This window comes from Mus caroli, unplaced genomic scaffold (assembly GCF_978045245.1).
Source record: "Mus caroli unplaced genomic scaffold, Mus_caroli_1 scaffold_19, whole genome shotgun sequence".
NCBI lineage: Eukaryota > Metazoa > Chordata > Mammalia > Rodentia > Muridae > Mus > Mus caroli.
Window position 1 is genome coordinate 59,838,857 of NW_028227274.1, and position 16,263 is coordinate 59,855,119.

Consider the following 16,263-nt stretch of genomic DNA (forward strand, 5'->3'; position numbering starts at 1 on the left):
ACACGAGGCCACAGCTCTCCATAGGTCTGTGACCATCAGTCATGTAAAGCCAACGCCCCAAACCCCTCCACAGGTAGAGGACATGACCTATGGTCATGTTGCCTCAAGACAGATCTCCATTTTAATGAGGTACCTAAAGGCCTGGAGGCTTAGCCAATAAACTCTCCTTCCCAGACACTCCTCCCTGCAAAAGATATTTAACCTCAGGCCCTCCCTGAGAAAGTAGGGTATGTTTTACTCATCCATTCACTCTCTGCCTTGACAATAAATGCCTCAAAACCATGGTCTGTCTCTTTTCACCGGGATCCGCCATGGGGAGCAATGGGGCAGGTCTCCCCCTAAAGAGCCTAGTATCCCACAGAGGCCTTTCAGCACTCCCAGCCACTGCCTCCACCAAGCCAAGCAGCCTGTGGAGCAAGCAAAGGACTTTCCTCCCTGTGGGACCTAGCCAGAGCTATCCCCTCTTTCATCCCTGGGCTAGATCCAGTCTTCCGGCCCCCACTCCATTCTCAGCTCTTCTGTGGCTCCCAGCAGCGCCTGCGTGCCTAAGAGTCTGAGAACCAGACTCCCTCCCTGCAGCTCCAGCAGTCCCCAGGGACCTCAGACTGTGCTCCCTCCCCAACACCCCAAGCGGTGTCCCGCAGCTTCACATAGCCCAACAGCCACCTGGCGCTGGTGTTGGGTAAACATAGTCAAAACTTTCTGTGTCCTGACTCCCCAGCAGCCCGAGCCCAGGACACCCCATAACCCAACAGAACTCTACTTGCTAAATTGCTTCTCCCTTTCCTTTATAGCCTAGGCCCATCTGCTTAGGAATGGCACTGCCTGCAGGGGGCGGGGTCCTCCTCCAACAAACAGTAATTAAGAAAATCCTCACTGCCAGCTGGTGATGGCGGCGCACACCTTTAATCCCACTTCTTGAGAGGCGGAGGTGGGTGGATCTCCGTGAGTCAGAGGCCATCTTGATCTACAAAGCAAAGTCCAGAACAGCCAGGGCTTTGTTTCCGGGGTGGGAGGAGGGGTATGTGTGGAAGAATATAATAGTCAGAATGATATAAAGAGTTCATTTGCAAGGGTTTCCTGGCCAATTCTAAGTTAATTTATCCAAGTAAATATCAACAAGTAATGATAAATCAAGTAAAATAATAATCTAGGACTCCAACGAAACAGCTCAGTAGATAAGAGCGCTTGCTGTTCTTCCGGAGAACGCAGGTTCCGTTCCCAATACCCTTGTCAGGCCTTTTACAGTGGCCTCTAACTCCAGCTCCAGCTGATCTAACACGACCTTCAGTCCTTAGAAGTCTGCACACATAGCACACACTCACACGGACAAGCACATGCACGTGTAAATAAAAGTAAGCATTTAAAACAATAATAATCCACAAGCCCTTACTAATAGAAATAACAGAATGAATGAAGAAATAAAGACTGGGAAAGCTGTTCCTTACAGCAAAAAGCGTCCCAATATACATGAATTGTCTGTTAGAAAAATCCTTAGGGACTGGAGAGATGGCTTAGCGGTTAAGGGCACTGACTGCTCTTCCAGAGGTCCTGAGTTCAATTCCCAGCAACCACACGGTGGCTCACAACCATCTGTAATGGGGATCTGATGCCCTCTTCTGGTGTGTCTGAAGACAGATAGAGTGTACTCATATACATGAAATAAATAAATAAATAAATAAATAAATAAATAAATATAAAAAAAGTATTAAAAAAAAGAAAAGAAAAATTCTTGAAGGATGTGCTGTAACGAAAAGTTTGATGTGAAAGAGGGTCAAAATATCTTGCCAAGCTGGGTATGGTGCTAGGAGCCTTAATCTCAGTCACTCGAGAGGCTGAGGCAGGAGGAACACTAATTCAAGGACAGCCAGAGCTACACAGGGAAACCCTGTCTCAAAAAAAGTTAAAAACATGGGCTGGCTCAGTGGGTAAGAGTACTGACTGCTCTTCCGAAGGTCATGAGTTCAAATCCTAGCAACCACATGGTGACTCACAACCACCTGTAATAAGATCTGACATCCTCTTCTGGTGTGTCTGAAACCAGCTACAGTGTACTTATGCATAATAAAAAATAAAGTAAAAAAAATAAAAAATAAATAAAAAAATACATAAAAATAAAACAAAGCCAGCCTGAGCAAGTTAGTGAAACCCTGTTTCAAAGAAAAAAAGTAAAAAGCACAATGGTCACTTGTGTGCCTAAAGTATAAAGGCTCTACAAGTCAATCCTCCGTACTGAGGGCTCGCCTGTTTGGGAGCAGGTGGAGGTGGGGAAAGGGGGTTACCCCACTTACAAGTTACAAAAGCAAAATTATGCCTTTGCAGTGGAACTGCTGGCACCACTTTAACCAAAATGTAATCTCAAGAACACTGAGGTGTACTGGCAGCATGTGACAGGGATAGGACACAAAGGAAAGGACACAGAGTTGCTGCAAATATGTTCCTGCTCCAGGTTTATAACCTGGATGTACTTATGTGGAACTGTAAAATAAATGCAAATTAAAGACCATTTTGCAAAATACCTGGCCTGCCATCTTCAAAAGTGATAATTCAAAGAAACAAAGAAGCCAGGTGTGCTGGCACACACCTGTAATCCTGACACTTAAAAGGCAGGTATAAGAGAATGGCTGTAAGGCCAAGTACGCCTTGGTCGACTGAGTGAGTCCCGAATCAGTCACGGAAGACTGCATATCAAAAAGAAAACAGAACAAAGAAAATATACCCATCAACAAAGGCTAAAGAATCCAGAGTGAAGAAAATGGGTAGGACAGAAAATAATGCAATTCAGTTCTTGATGCTGAATTGGATCCTGGAGTGTGGGAAAATGGCACTATTGGGACAACTGAGGGAGCTTGAATACAGACTGAGGATCAAACAGCAGTACTGTGTCAACATGAAATTTCTTGATTTTTAAAAATTTATGGTTGGAGAACTTCTTGCGCGCGTCCGACTCGACCAGCAAGAACGACACGGCACACAAGTAGGATCCTTCTGCAGCCAAGCTTTAATGCATCTTGAGAGGGAGAGCATAAGCTTACACACGGATGCGAAGACTCTGAGGAACCCAGCCCTGTGCCTTATATAGAATTTTTGTCCCGCCTCTGACGTGGCGCATCCTCACAGGGCCATTTCCAAACGGACAAGATAACGTACTTAACGGATGTATGTCCTCGCGGACAGGGACTATCCAGAGACATGTGCAGTAAGCCTTTTTACTTGTTCAAACACCCAGCTCATGTGCCATCTTGTAATGGCGAATGTGGGAGCGGCTTTCCACATCTCCTCCTTTTGTTTTAATTTTAAGGCCACCCAAGCAATCGAGAGTGAGGGTGGAGGTCAAATTCCCAGTGTGCAAGATAGGTCTTACACAGGGTCCTCCTCTTAGACTCTTCGCCCAGAGGAACCCTGGCCTGACCCTATGTCGTTTTTCCTGGGAGAAGGAAACTTGGACATATAACCTTCGTATAGATGACACGCCCTCCTGGAAGAGGTTTTAACAGCCGCTTTGCCCCTTCCACTGCAGTGCTTAGCCTCGCAACTCTCCTTGGGCTGCTGAAGCGCACTCACTCTGTCCCGTGCAATGAGACTAGCCTCGTGGGGTGCAAGAGCTGAGTGGCCAGCGACCTTTTACTATACATACTGGGTCCAAGTTCGGCTCCACACTTCTCTAGAAGGTCCCCATCCAAGCCTCATAAGATATGGTAATAGTATCTTTCTTTCTTTCCTGACAAATCTTGAAATTTTGAATGCCCTGTGAGTATTGGCCACGCTCAACCACCGGGACAATCCTATTCAATCCACCCTGCCTCCCACAATCCCTTTCTTCGTTTTTCCTGTCTTCATTCTGAGGTAATTCCAGGTTTCTGCAGCCTCAAGCAATTTCGCAATCAATGCTGGTTATTCTTAATATCCTCTCTCTCATAGGCAGCAATCCTATTTTAGCAACAAATAAAACAGCATCATTTAAAGGCGTTCATACATAGCCATTATCTCAAGCACTTGTACACGTTCCCACAGGAGAGACACCACCTTTTTAAACAGGCAAGATCCTATCATAAGTATCAAAAGAAGCATCACAACTGATCCCACGAGTGTGGAAATCAAAGTTGTCATTCAGGGGGACTGACTGAACCAGCCCTCAAACCATCCTTTATCGGCATCAAAGATTTTTTGTCTCTGTGCAAGGCGAGTTCTCAATTTTGCCATGCTGTATCGCACTAATCCGGTCTTATCAACCCAGAAACAGCATTCTTCTTTTAGGGTGGCACACTTCCAAAGAGGATAAACTCGTCTCTAAATTAGTAATTGATTTTTCAATTTCCTTTATATCCTCATGCATAGCTTGTTGCAAAATTTTGAGCTGATGAATATTATTAAGCGCTACCGCCCCTGTGCCTATACCAGCAGTGATGCCGCCTGTGGCCAGGCCTCCCAATAACACCGCTAAGGTAATAGAAGCGGGATCTCTCTTAAGACGTCGGGGGGCCGGCATTCTCATAGGCTTCCACAACATGACTTATGGGATGATAAATAATCCTAGGCCATAGGGTTACCATAACACAAAGAATACTGGTAAAATTTAAGGTAGCAAGGGAAACGCAGGGGGTAAGGCCAGCACTACAGGCCCAATAAGTCCCTTCTGGCGGGACAAGATAGCCAGAGGACTGGGAATGAGAAGATATATTTGTATAACTTCTACTTATAGAAAAAATGGCGACCGGATCATGACCGGTACGGTACAATCTCAGACCCCAACTTTTTGGGCCATCCCAGTTAGCTTTCTTTCCTGCCTCAGTAAAGGTAATCACCAATGGATTACATTGGCCCCCAGGGGTGGCTCCGATATGGCTAGTTTTTAAAGAATCATAGCAGGGGCCACAATCAACCCTCCTTCCATCCTTCGTGCATTTCCATTTTCCTCTCCCCCCATAAGTATAGCCAGGTGTATTTCCTCTCTTAACAGTAATGAAATCCCATGTGGATGAGGGATTCCAATAGGCATGCCCCGTGGTCTCACACCCCCATACTTTACTATAGCCCTCTGCCGGACCCCCACAATGAGGTGACACCTTATGACCAGGGCAAACATAGATGTCAAATTCTCTGGTAAATTTTCTTTGATTAATATATTGGCATCCATAATCTCCAGATGGATCATGATCAGAGGGATCCCATTCATTACCAACCAGATCACACAAATCTACATAAAGGGTTGGAAAAGCCTCTTTTAGGGCACCCTGCAAAACAGTCTTATTAGCAACAACTCCTGTTAACAAATTAGAACTAGTCCAAGTCACATTATAGATCTGATGTGGGTTACTCCCTGATCTTTGAGTTCCTCCCAGTGTCATCATTTCCAGAAGTAGGATCATCCATGTCCAGCTCCGTCGCAATGGGTTCTTCTACCGCCTGATGGATTGTTCTCGTAAGGCGGGCAGGGATCCAAAAAGGATTGGCTTCATCCTGTGGAAAGACACATATGGCTCCCCTGGATCTGATCAATATGGGATCCGGGCCCTTCCATTTGTTATTCAAAACATCTTTCCATTTAACCCTTTCTTTGGGCCTATCTGGCTCTGAGTAATGACGTTCAGCCGCAGTATGGCCATGAGCATCAAGATTTAAAAAATTGAGTGTAAAGAGTGCCATAGACACAGACACTCTTGGTACTCGGGGTAGAGCCTCCTCGACTCCCCCTTTCTGTTTTATTAGATAGGATTTGAGGGTGCGGTGCGCCCGCTCAACAATACCCTGTCCTTGAGGGTTGTATGGAAGTCCAGTCAAGTGGGTCACGTCCATCTGACGGCAGAACTGTTGGAATTTTTGAGATGTATAAGCTGGACCATTATCAGTCTTGAGGAGTTTGGGTTTCCCCCAAGCACTCCATGCCTCAAAGCAATGTTGAATCACATGTGAGGCCTTTTCTCCAGTTAGGGGAGAAGCAGACATGATACCTGAGCACGTGTCAATGGACACGTGGAGGTACTGAAGTTTGCCAAAGGAGGGGACATGGGTAACGTCCATCTGCCAGACCTGTAGGGGTCGAATGCCACGTGGGTTAATTCCTACGTGGGGTTCTGGCAGAAACTCACAACAGTTTTGACACTGAATGACAATGTCACAGGCCTCCTTTCTTGTCAAGGAGAAGCGACGCAGAGTTTCAGCCGTCACATGAAATTTGTTGTGAAACCTCCTGGCAGTTTCTATTGGAGACGATAAGGCTGCAGCCACCATTTTTGTAGCTTTGTCTGCCATATCATTTCCCTGAGCCATGGGCCCAGGCAGGCCCGAGTGGGCCCTGACATGAGTAATATAGACTGGAAATTTTCTGGCTAATAGGACTAGCTGTATTTGCTGAAAAATATGGGCAACCTTGCTAGATGACCTAATCACCCCAGCCACTTCTAAAAGATTTACAGCATTAACCACATAATGAGAGTCAGACACAATATTAAGGGCTCCTGAAAAGGTTTTTAAAACCTCCAGGACCACAAGACACTCCACTACTTGAGGAGAATTCTCACCAAACTGTTTAGAGGTGACCTCCCCATTGTGGACATAGGCACCTATGCCGGTTTTTGACCCATCAGTATATACCACGGCCCCATCTTCAAGTGGGGATTTAGATGTCACACGTGGAAACACAACAGGCTGATTCTGGGCAAACTGTAAGATGGGATGCTTGGGATAATGATTATCTATCTGTCCTTCAAAGGAGGTAACCAAGACTGCCCAGTCATCGGAGGTGGCTGCCAGAGTTTGAACTTGTACAGCGGTGTAAGGCACAATTAAGGTATCTGGGTTTTTTCCAAAGTGGGTAATAGCTGCTTTCAGGCCCCTAAGGGCAAGCTGTGCAACTGCATTAGGATACCATTCTATTATTTTAGCAGGGGAAGCATTTGGGTGGACCCACAGTAGAGGTCCACCCTGCCATAAAACTGCAGTCGGCAATTGGGTTGTCTTAAAAACACACAAATCAAAAGGTTGAGTATCATTAATGCGATGCAATTGGGCCTCCTGCAAAGCCCCCTCAACTGCTCGCAACGCCTGGTCAGCAGCTGGAGTAAGGGCTCTAGGGGAGGAAATATGAGAATCCCCTTCCAATATTTCAAATAAAGGTTTCAACTCCGCCGAGGGGATTTTCAAAAAGGGTCTAAGCCAATTAATATCTCCCAGCAACTTTTGAAAATCATTTAAAGTATGAAGATGGTCCCTCCGTATTTCTATTTTCTGGGGTGCAATCCTGTCTGGGGTAATTATCGACCCTAGAAACTGTCCTGTATCAGAAACCTGCACCTTTTCTGCAGCTATTTGCAAACCCCACCGTTGAAGAGTGTCCAACAAACAGGGGTATGCCCTTTTTAATAGGCTCAGGTCTTTGTGACACAAAAGAACATCATCCATATAATGTATTAAAATTAAAGAAGGAAATTGTTCCTTTATTGGGCTAAGAGCCCTTTGTACATAAAGCTGACACATGGTGGGACTATTGGACATGCCCTGGGGCAAAACTTTCCATTGATATCTTCTATCTGGTTCCATATGATTGAATGAGGGAACTGTGAAGGCAAAACGAGGCCTATCCTCAGGGCATAATGGTATAAAAAAAAAGCAATCCTTAATATCTATAATAATTAAATTCCATTTTCGCGGCAGGGCAGATAACACCGGCAAACCACGTTGCACGGGGCCAAATAACTTCATTTGTGCATTAATGGCCCTTAAGTCATGAAGCAACCTCCATTTTCCAGATTTCTTTTTAATAACAAATATGGGAGTATTCCAAGGAGAGACAGATGGCTCGATGTGTCCTAAATTTAACTGTTCTTTTATTAATTGTGTTACTGCCTCTAATTTTTCAGAGGATAAAGGCCACTGAGGAACCCACACCGGGTCCTCTGTTTTCCATGGTATAGGTTGTGCTATCTCAGCAGCCCCTAGGAAAAACCCAGTCCCTGTTTTTTATAATTTTCCTTTGGTGCAATAGGCGTTATTCGTCCCTGTCCTTGTGCACCCAGTCCCTCCCCATCTCTATAACCCATCTTGGTCATGATATGCTTTGCTCTATCTGAATAGTTGCCTTCTAAGGAAACTGTCTCATTAGACAAGACGAGACTCATGTGCTGCATGATATCCCTTCCCCAGAGGTTAACCGGGAGCGGGAGCACATAGGGTACAAATTTTCCCTGCTGACCTTCGGGGGATCTCCAGGTTAAAGCAACAGAACTTATAGTGGGACAGGATTGGTATCCCAGACCTTGTAACGAATGAGATGATTCTGTGGTGGGCCAAGTTTTGGGCCACCAATGTGTGGAAATTATACTTTTGTCTGCTCCGGTATCTAGAATGCCCTCGAATTCTTTCCCATTTATCTTAAGGCGGAGCTTAGGTCTGCTATTTAACGATACCACTAAGTAGGCCGAATCACTTCCGGAGGAACCCATTTTCTTCACATCCTGTCCCACAGGCTCCTCTCTGGCGTTATCAGGGAGGAGCAATAGCTGGGCAATCCTGTCCCCTTTGTTAATAGAGAAGACTCCCCGAGGGCTGGAACATAGGACTTGAATCTCAGGAGAGTGTTGGCGATCCACCACTCCTGGGTGTACCACCAAGCCTTGTAAGGTGAGCGAACCTCGACCAAGAATAAGGCCCATGGTCCCCGGGGGCAAAGATAATACAGACTCCACCGGGACCGGTTGAATGTTCATTTGGGGCATTAGTAGGAAGTCGGTGGCGGCACGCAGGTCCACCCTTGAGGGTCTTCCTGGGCCTCCTCTCTGGTTGCTTCCTGGGTCCTGACAAATCGGTTCCCATATCTTTGGGGGCCCTGGGACCGGGGGCCCGGTTTCCCGTTTTTTGTTACACGAGGAAACTCTTTAGTATCATTAGCCTCCTGTGGTGCAAGTAGCCTGCCATTGATATCTCTGACAGACCGACATTGATCTGCCCTATGATAACCCTTACCGCACTTGGTGCATAGGGTAAGGACCCTCCTCTCACGAGGAGGGGCCCTGCAGTCTCTTTTGAGATGGCCAGGCTTGCCACAATTATAACATGTTTTATGTCCCTTTTGTCTTGTTGCTTGCTTTTGCGACTGAAGAATTGCAGCCGCCAGGCCTGCATTAGTAAGGGGTCCCCCCAACTCACGACAAACTCTAAGCCAATCCTGTAAGCCTTTGCTCTTTCTAGGGGCTATAGCTGCTCGGCACTCCTGTGTGGCTTGTTCAAAAATTAACTGTTCTATTAAGGGGTTTGCGGCCTCAGAGTCCCCAAAAATTCTCTCAGCCGCTTCTGTCATTCTTGCCACAAAATTGGAGAAGGGCTCTTGGGGGCCCTGAATAATTTTTGATAATTGTTGATTGGCCTCACCCTTGTTTGATAGAGCTTTCCATGCCCTAATAGCAGAATGTGCAACTTGCGCATAAGCTCCCCATGCATAGTTGTTTTGATCAGCCGCATACAGGCCCTGCCCTGTTAACAGGTCGAAGGTCCAATCGCGTTGTTCTGGGGTGAGTGCTGCCGCATTAAACCTAGCTAGATTTTGGGCTGCCTCATGCCATAGGGCTTTCCATTCCATATACTGTCCCATGGTTGGTAAAACAGCTTTGGTAATCATCTGCCAATCTGAAGGAGTGAGCGGATTTATGGCCAATCTATCTAGTTGCATCAATGTAAAGCTCCCCGTCACCCCATATTTCCTTACCGACTCCGCAAGTTCCTTAATTTGATTATATTCTATGGGTGCATAAACCCTACCTCCTTCCCCATTATCGAAAACGGGGAAGGCTTGTGTCACTTTATGGCAGGTTTTTTCAGAAAGAAGTGAAGAAGATGCGGGTCGTGCCCCATAAGGGGGTGGGGCAGTAGGGGTAAGCTGCATGCGTTGTTGGAGTGGGGGCTGTTTTTTATTTTTATACCTTGGGATCCTTTCATCAGGGTGATACCTCTCTTCTTCATATCTAGCTGCAGCTTCCTCTAAGTCCTCTTCCTCAGAGGAGTCAAGTTCGTCGCTCGAACTTGAGCTAATTTTCAGTTCTTGAAGTTCCCTTACTGGGTAGATACTCTCCCCTTTTTTCTTATCATTATTAGAAGGGTGATCCAACCTTATAGGTTGATCAGGCTTCTCTCCCCCTTTTTTACCTTTTCCGGGGGGTCCCTTTTCTCTTTTCTTGGATATCCCTTTTGTATGTGCTCGAGCACCCAACCTCTCACTCCGCTCGGTTTCTGACATGCTATCTTGGACTGATTCTAACGTGTGCTGGCCTTCCTGTCTTACTGGACCGCAGGTTTCATCCTCTAGACAGTTGTTAACCATCTTCCAAATGGCCTTGGTCCCAGGGTGAAGATCGTCCTCTAACAGTTTTCTATCTAGATCTTTTCCCAATTTTTTCCACGAGGCGCGGGAAAGTGATCCGGAGCAGGTGTACCATGGCGCCACACGATCAACTTCCTTCACAAAATTTTTAAGTGTGCGGGGTGCAATCTTAATGTCCCTTTGTTTAAGAAGGTTATCAAGGGCTTGAACCACAGATTGGGACGAACCCATTGTAGATGGTGCCTGCGGTTTATCTACACCCGACTTATGTAGCACGGCAGATTTCTACCTCCTCGCGGCTTATCTACGTCCGTCTGACAGGAGATCTGACAGGAGATTTGACAGGAGATCAACGGCCGAAATGTCAACGGTCGCAGGGCCGCTTATCTACGTCGGACTTATCCGCAACCCTCAACAATACAACACCAGGAAGAAAAGGAAGAAGACTCCGATCACTAACACCGCCGCCTCGGGCACCTTGTCTCCCAAGGTGGAGACAGTTGAAGACCAAGATTAGAAAAAAATCCGACACACCTCTCCGGGCGGAGTCCACTGCAGTTCTGAATCCACCTCAACGCTGAGGGGTCTCCGGTGGTGCGAACGATGTTTCGAAGTCCCGGGTTTTCGGCACCACTTCTTGCGCGCGTCCGACTCGACCAGCAAGAACGACACGGCACACAAGTAGGATCCTTCTGCAGCCAAGCTTTAATGCATCTTGAGAGGGAGAGCATAAGCTTACACACGGATGCGAAGACTCTGAGGAACCCAGCCCTGTGCCTTATATAGAATTTTTGTCCCGCCTCTGACGTGGCGCATCCTCACAGGGCCATTTCCAAACGGACAAGATAACGTACTTAACGGATGTATGTCCTCGCGGACAGGGACTATCCAGAGACATGTGCAGTAAGCCTTTTTACTTGTTCAAACACCCAGCTCATGTGCCATCTTGTAATGGCGAATGTGGGAGCGGCTTTCCACAGGAGAAATGGCTCGTGGGTTAAGAGAGCTTTCTGCTCTTCTAGAGGACTTCAATCAGGTCCCATCATCCAGTCAGGTCATTCACAAGTGCCTTTAACTTCAGTCCAGGGTCTCTGATGCTTCCCTCTGGCCTTCCTGGGCACCTGCATACATGTGATATATATGCACTTAGACACACACACAAATTAAAAACTAATTTTTTAAAGATTTATTTATTTATTATATGTAAGTATATTGTAGCTGTCTTCAGACACTCCAGAAGAGGGATTCAGATCTCGTTATGGATGGTTGTGAACCACCATGTGGTTGCTGGGATTTGAACTCCGGACCTTCGGAAGAGCAGTCGGTGCTCTTACCCACTGAGCCATCTCACCAGCCCCTAAAAACTAATTTTTAAGAAACTAGGGTTATGTCTCTTGCTCTCTTACTCTTGCATCTCTCTTGCCCTCTTGGGCTCTTCCCTTCCCCCCTCCCTTCCCCATTCCCGTCCCCCTCTCTCCACCTGTTCATGGCCGGTCTCTACTTCTCTACCCTCTCCCTCTCCCTCTCCCTCTCCCTCCCTCTCCCTCTCCCTCTCCCTCTCCCTCTCCCTCTCCCTCTCCCTCTCTCCCTCTCCCTCTCCCTCTCCCTCTCCCTCTCCCTCTCCCTCTCCCTCTCCCTCTCCCTCTCCCTCTCCCTCTCCCTCTCCCTCTCCCTCTCCCTCTCCCTCTCCCTCTCCCTCTCCCTCTCCCTCTCCCTCTCCCTCTCCCTCTCCCTCTCCCTCTCCCTCTCCCTCTCCCTCTCCCTCTCCCTCTCCCTCTCCCTCTCCCTCTCCCTCTCCCTCTCCCTCTCCCTCTCCCTCTCCCTCTCCCTCTCCCTCTCCCTCTCTGCCTTTCTCTGCCTCTACTACCCTTTTAACTCCCCTCCCCATGCCCTGAATAAACTCTATTCTATACATTTAAAAAAGGAAGAAAAGAAAAAAGAAAGAAAGAAAGAAAGAAAGGAAGAAAGAAAGAAACTAGGGTTATTAAAAGATGCCATTGCAATTGGGAAATATACAGAAATATTTAAGGATGTGGCATACAGGTATACATAATATATATGCACATATTCATAAAGCTAGACGTAGAATGCTATGCAGTTCTCAGCAAATAGTAGTCCTGTTGGCATCTAGTAGTCAGTAAAATGGCCCTTGCCATGTGACAGAAGGAAAACGAATTTGAAAATTTCACAAACTGGCCCCTCTAATTATCTTTATGACTTTGGATATATTCACTAGTATTTCTGGGACTTTGTTTCTTGGGGCTGGCTTCAAACTCAATGAAAGAGCCACCTGCCTCTGCCTCGTGAAGAGCATGGAGCACCACACCCTGATACGCCTATATGTCTTTCCCAGAGTTGACTGACAAAAAAAAAAAAAAAATGAAATAACGTATAAGAAAGATATAAACTTCAGAATGCCCAAATGGAGAGATCACATCATACTATTTTGTGGGATTCACTGAGTTTATACTAATTCTAAGGCCATAGACAAAATGGCATTTCTGACTCAGATCATCTCAATCTAGACTGCAAACCTCCTCAATGCAGGGTGTTAGAGCTGATACAGTGACTGGCCCACCGTGGTACTCAGCAAATAATGCCAGTACGCATGCCTAGTGGCTGTGCCCCTCTTAGTGGCCACCGAGAAGGTTAAATACGTTTCAATGTCTCTAAGTCACCAATAGGCTTCTGTTATTGGGGAATAGATGTGATAGCGTGGGTAGAGAGAGTGCTGACTGACCTGGGAATCTGCAAAACCTGCTCAGCTATGACTCTGAATCTGTCCTCTTTCCCCTCTGTCCCTCGCTCATTACGTCACAAAATACAAATAGGCCTGATCGTCATTCTCACCGATCACTGTCTACAGAGAGACAGAATGCACTACACAGTGAGTATGATGCAGTATGACGTCATCACAGTAAGAAAGAGGAAGAAAGGATTCTTTGCAGTATGTGTTGTTCTGCACATAATGTTTAATTGTTCTCTGACAAGGTCTTTTCTCGTCTGCCATATTCTATAAACATCATAGTTGGTTGTTGTTTTTTTTTTCAGAGTGAGTTCAACACTGTGTATTTACTCGGGGGTTATTTTCTTCTCTGAGACTGGCAAATGCCTGGTTCTGTGCATTTAATATTTGACTTCAGATGCTGCTAGGCAATCTAAGTCACAGTATAGCAGTCATAAAAGGCTGGCTATAGTAAATAACCACAAGATGGCAGCATTGTATAAATATTGAAAACCATGACCCGGTTCTTAAAGGTTCTTTGGTTGTGTATTCTAGACTGTTAAGGAGATGTCTGGTTTTGCAGCTTCTTTTAATTATGATATACATTTACAGTTTCCTTCTTTGATATATTTTGCAATCCTGAAGTGGAGGGACTTAAGTAATAAAAAGCCTGTTCTTCAACATGAAAAAAAAAATCTGTTTAAGTAGATGATCCTCAGCTGTCCTATCAAAACATTTTAAACAATGACAATTTTTTCCTATGCAATATTTATGGCATATGCTTATGTGTATAAGAATAATATTATAGATTGGATGTAATGGCAGATACTTTAATCCCAGCACTCCAGAGGTAGAGGCAGGAGGATCTCTATGAGTTTGAAGCCAGCCTGAAATATAGAGTAAATTCTAGGTCACCCACTACATTGTGAGACTTTACTTTTAAATATATATATATACATATATTAGTAGTAGCATTGCATAAATTTTTGTAAATATTGTAAAATGAGTGCAATAAGTATTGGTTGCCTTAGCATGGGAAAATCTCAATCCAGGTAGATGCTGTGTAAAAACCCAATATTCTCTCGATGAGCAGAAGACAGGTTCAGAAACCTTTAGAATAACTTGGAAATTCTTATTTCTGTTCCCTGTGACACACTTAGACACCTTATAAATACCCTGTCAACAGGAGTTGTCGTCACGAAAGTGAGTTGTGGAAATGTCCTAACTGCTGCCTTTCTCATTTCAGATATCAAACAGTAATTGTGACATTCGTCTTTTAGCTGGCAGCCTATCCCCTCCCTCTAAGAGGTTAGAGAATGTCACCTTTGATTTGTTGACTTGTCTAATAATAACTGTAGCAGCATATATTTCTGGGAGGTTTATGGCTGAGACAAAGTGCTCTCCCATATCCTGTTCCAACAAATGCAGAGTGACGCCGTCCTTGACACTGTGGGGGAACAATTAAAAAAACTAAGCTAAGAAAGGATGATAATCAAACTTGTGCCTTTGAAAAATACCAAGTAAGTCAGGTGGTGGCAGTACAAGCCTTTAATCTCACTTGGGAGGGAGGCAGAGGCAGGCGGATCTCTGTGAGTTCTCATCCAGACTACTCTACAGAGTGAGTTCCAGAACAGCCAGGACGGCACAGAGAAAGCCTATCTTGAAAAACCCTAGACTAATAGATGATAGATAGATGGATGCCAAAATATGTTTCATATGAGCTAAACAGGTTACCAGGTAAGTAGAAGAATCCTATTATTTGACCACATAGGTAAGAAGCCCTTTTAGGAGTTCAGACCAAGCTCAGAGCCCAACAGGAAGTCGGGAACTCATAAACTACAAAACACTCTGAAGTGTAAAGGGTTATTTCATATAATCAGATATTTTGTCTTGGCGGATTAGGGCCCTGCAATCCAAACCATCACCACCAAGACCTGCACATGGCTCCTCTGGCTCTGTTCACTGCACTGCAGCAAGTCTTAGCCGGCCCCCAAAGGAGCAGTTACTCCATTTCCTGTGATGACCATCCACCCCTCCAGGCCTCAGCCTGGCAAATTGAGAGTTAACAGGATGATGTGGCTTTAGGACCAGCACTCCTCAGGAATGGTAACTCAAGAGACTCCAAATTTAGTCTGACAAAGAAAAGTGGATTACTAAAGTGAACCGTGAGTCACAGGAGCCCTTCATGCCCTTGCTAGTGAACAATGCAGAGGGAGAGGCCGGGAAGGACAAAAGAAAGGCACATAGAAGATGCAGAAACTCCAGAATTTAAGGACACGTCTTCCTAGTAAAAAATAGCTAACGAACACCCCAAACTGCCAGGTGGCACAGTAACAGCTCATACAAATGAAATAAAACAATTAAAAATAGAATTTGATAATATAAATATAAATATTGTCAGGTTGATCTAACCAGAATTGTGAGAGAATGGTAGAGAAGGCCAATCAGCCAAGGCACTTTGTCTTTCACTACCTGATGCTTAAGGCCTGGCTTTAGTCGGGTGGTCAGCAAGGACATAGTCATGTGCGCCTTTTTGTTAACAGTCAGGATGTATTTCCAGCTTTTGTGCATTATTATACTGCGGAACGTTCAACTCAGACAAACAAGTCAACGCCTCCAGTATTGTTTCAGAGTGATCCTGAGAAAAGGGGGAGAGGCTTGGCTGGATCTTCATTGTTGAATTTCATTTCTTTGTTGTGTTGGGTGGTATAAGTCATTTCTCCTTTCGCTCTATATTAAGCTTTTTTTTTTTACGCAAAAAGGGAGGGGGGCTTTTAGAGATTATTTAACCTCGTGTCCCTCTCCTATCCTCAGAGATAGCTACTCTGAAAACTAAGTTATAATTGCTGTCTTTCTTAACTGTCCTGAAAAGGAACAAGCCTTTCAATCCCTTCTAATTACTATTCTGCTACTGTAGCTCCCATTCGAGGACCATTTATTGTTTGTTTGTTTGTTTGTTTGTTTTGGGGTTGGGTTGGGTTGGGTTGTGTTGGGAAAGGCAGGATTTCTCTGTGTAGCCCTGGCTATGGTGCAACTTACTCTGTTGGCCCTGAAATCAGAAATCCATCTGCCTCCTCTGCCTCTGCCTCTGCCTCTGCCTCTGCCTCTGCCTCTGCCTCTGCCTCTGCCTCTCTGCCTCTCTGCCTCTCTGCCTCTCTGCCTCTCTGCCTCTCTGCCTCTCTGCCTCTCTGCCTCTCTGCCTCTCTGCCTCTCTGCCTCTCTGCCT